Source organism: Fragaria vesca, linkage group LG3 (genome assembly GCF_000184155.1).
Source record: "Fragaria vesca subsp. vesca linkage group LG3, FraVesHawaii_1.0, whole genome shotgun sequence".
NCBI lineage: Eukaryota > Viridiplantae > Streptophyta > Magnoliopsida > Rosales > Rosaceae > Fragaria > Fragaria vesca.
The window spans coordinates 25,184,605-25,187,298 of NC_020493.1; the positions used below are offsets into that span (position 1 = coordinate 25,184,605).

General features: G+C 40.1%; 1 pseudogene; it reads right to left on the minus strand.

The window, feature by feature from the left end:
* Positions 1 to 1,359: 1,359 nt before the first annotated feature.
* Positions 1,360 to 2,216, minus strand: LOC101310207 (annotated as a pseudogene).
* Between the last annotated feature and the right edge of the window lie 478 nt (positions 2,217 to 2,694).

The following is a 2,694-nucleotide window of genomic DNA, read 5'->3' on the forward strand; positions in this document are numbered from 1 at the left end:
ACCGTTGGATCGCTACGATTTTCGATCACAAAATAGAAGACATGATTTTGAACAACTTTTATGAAGAAGCTGTTCTGGAATAAATCATAGAAGTGGAACTTTTGAGCTGTTGAAGTTGACTGACGGGAATGATTTCCAGCAGAAGTTTTCAGCTTACAACTCTCTCTCAATTCAAGTTGACGAACTAGAGATTCAATCAGCCCATTTATCATCAAAGCTCCCTCAAAACTCAAGAGCTTAAAGACTAGATTAAAACTTTACACTTCGAAATCACCAGGAAGAACAACCATGAAATCCAAAACAAACAGGGTACAAAAAAATCCCAATATATACTAGAAGCAATTCAGTTGACTCTAATCCAACCCCATCAGATTCACAAACCAAGTTTGAATTTTCATCACTCAATTTCACAAAACCAAGCCGGACCCTAAGCACAAACATCCAAGCAAAACCAAAATCAAAGACTAAATCCCACAAAACCCAAATAACAGAAATAAGCAAATCCACTAATTCTCAACACAAAACTCAAAATTTCAAGCTAAAGCAACACAGTCACATACCGATTCGAAGCGCTTCACATCGGCCGAAACCGTCTCGGAGACGCAGACCTCTCTGAAGCTCGGAGAAGAAGACGGCGGCGACCCACGTCGATCTGCACGCTCCGTTGTTTACTCTTCGGAAATTTGGGGATTCTAGGATCAAAAAATTTGGGGAAAATAAAATCCAAAGGAAAATGGTGTGTGAGTACCTTCTTCGGATCTCCGAGTCGTCCATGTTCTTAAACTCCTTGTGGATTCAAGACTAGAGTGTGCCTTCACCGGATCTATCCTCAACCTCACGTAGGATGAAGACTATGGTCCTCACATCCTCACGTCTGGTCTAGATGTAGGAGAGAGAGAATGATAAAAAACATGTGATATTAGAGAGAAGGGTATAATGGTCATGTATAAAGTGTGAAAATAGACTTCTTTATCATTTAAGATGTTATAAGGTGACCATTTTATCATGTACATGTTTTAATGGTGACCATTTTATAAAGTGGAACATTTGAAGACTATTTTATCATTTGTACATTCAAATGGTAGTTTAGTGTTATATATCCTAAAAGAAATACATTTAATTAACATAAATTATATAGAGCATCATCTATAATTGATAAAAGTTAAATAGCTCGCCACGTACTTGTTAGTCTGCTTGAGCTGGTTAAATTGATAAAAAAACTAAACTCGCTCTCTAAAATGGCTAAGGAACCAATATAGAGAGTGCTAAAGATGCTCTACGTAGGCGTCACCTAAGCCCTAAAACTTGAAGTAAAATATCAGTGCTCCTAATGAACAACAAAACAGAAGCTTCGGCGTCTTAACGTCCTCTAAAGTAGTGCTCCACCAAATTTGAGGCCATGTTATGTGTAAAAACAGCCACAAGCTTCGGGTACAACTGTTCCATCGAGTTTATAAACGTGGCCGAAACACGGTGACCTGAAATTGCAGAGAGTACTTTACTATCATCCTTAGTTGCATCATCATTGTCATCCCTGCAGTGACCGACTCCCACACGACTGTTAGCGCACGCATTACAAGCTCTCAGTATCCGATTTGCTCTCAGTCGAAAATGCTCGGCGGTGAAGAGCTCGAAATTCTTCGGTGGTTTTTGGAGCAAATAAATCGTCGTCCGGCACGTTTTGATGAACGCTTCCTCGTTGTAATGACGGGACTTCGCCTCCTGAAACATATGAATGCGATACGGTTCATTATAGAAGGGCTTTTCGTTAAGAACCAGTCCTTGTATAGACACCAGTACTTGAAGGATAGAAGACTGAAACGGATCCCACATCTCTTTCTTCTCCCGGACCAGGTGTTGAGCAAGCTGAGACAGACTTTGCCGTTCTCATAAAGATTAGGGTTGAGTCTCAACCCATGGGAATGGTAATGGACAAGTGGCGGTTGCAAGGGGTAGTTGAGCGGGAACTTGATGTCGAAGAAGAACAGTCCGTCGTGGTAGGGCGTGCCGGCGGCTCCGACGATCACGGCCCTCATTAGGTCGATGCGAGTGCTGTACACACGCACATAGGTCGAGACCGGGAGGTTCTTGCTTAGTATTTTCCACTCGCGCATGATATCAGTAATGGCTGTTTTGCCACCGTCGGTGCCCTTAGTGGAGGTGTAGTGGTGGTCAGAGTGGTCCGAGACAACGTTGAATCTGGAGAAACTCTCCATTAAGGGCGCAAACGTTGTTTCAGATATTGGATATATAGTATATATAGTGTGCTTCCTTTATACCTAGTGTGATGAGAACCCGTAGTAAGAATATACAGTGGACTAATAATTTACCTAGGTCATACGTACTGTGATTTTTATACGAAGTATTGTATTTGTATTAGGACTCCATTAATCCACGAATCCTAATCTTTTCTTATAATCATATGATAGAGGAGTGATTGAGTTGGAACATTATTCTTCTTATGGAAAAATAAGAGTGAAACTCTTTCACTCAATCTTTATGCAAGGCTTCAGATTCTGCACTCTCATTACAGATAATAGAGAGAAGAACATTTAAGAGAAATTTAAAAGACTTGAATTAACTGACTATTCACGTTATGGTTATGATGATATAGTTTTGATCTACCTTTAATCACTGTACACTATATTATACATGCAATTGTATGTGTATAATTTTGTGAAGTGATGTTATGTC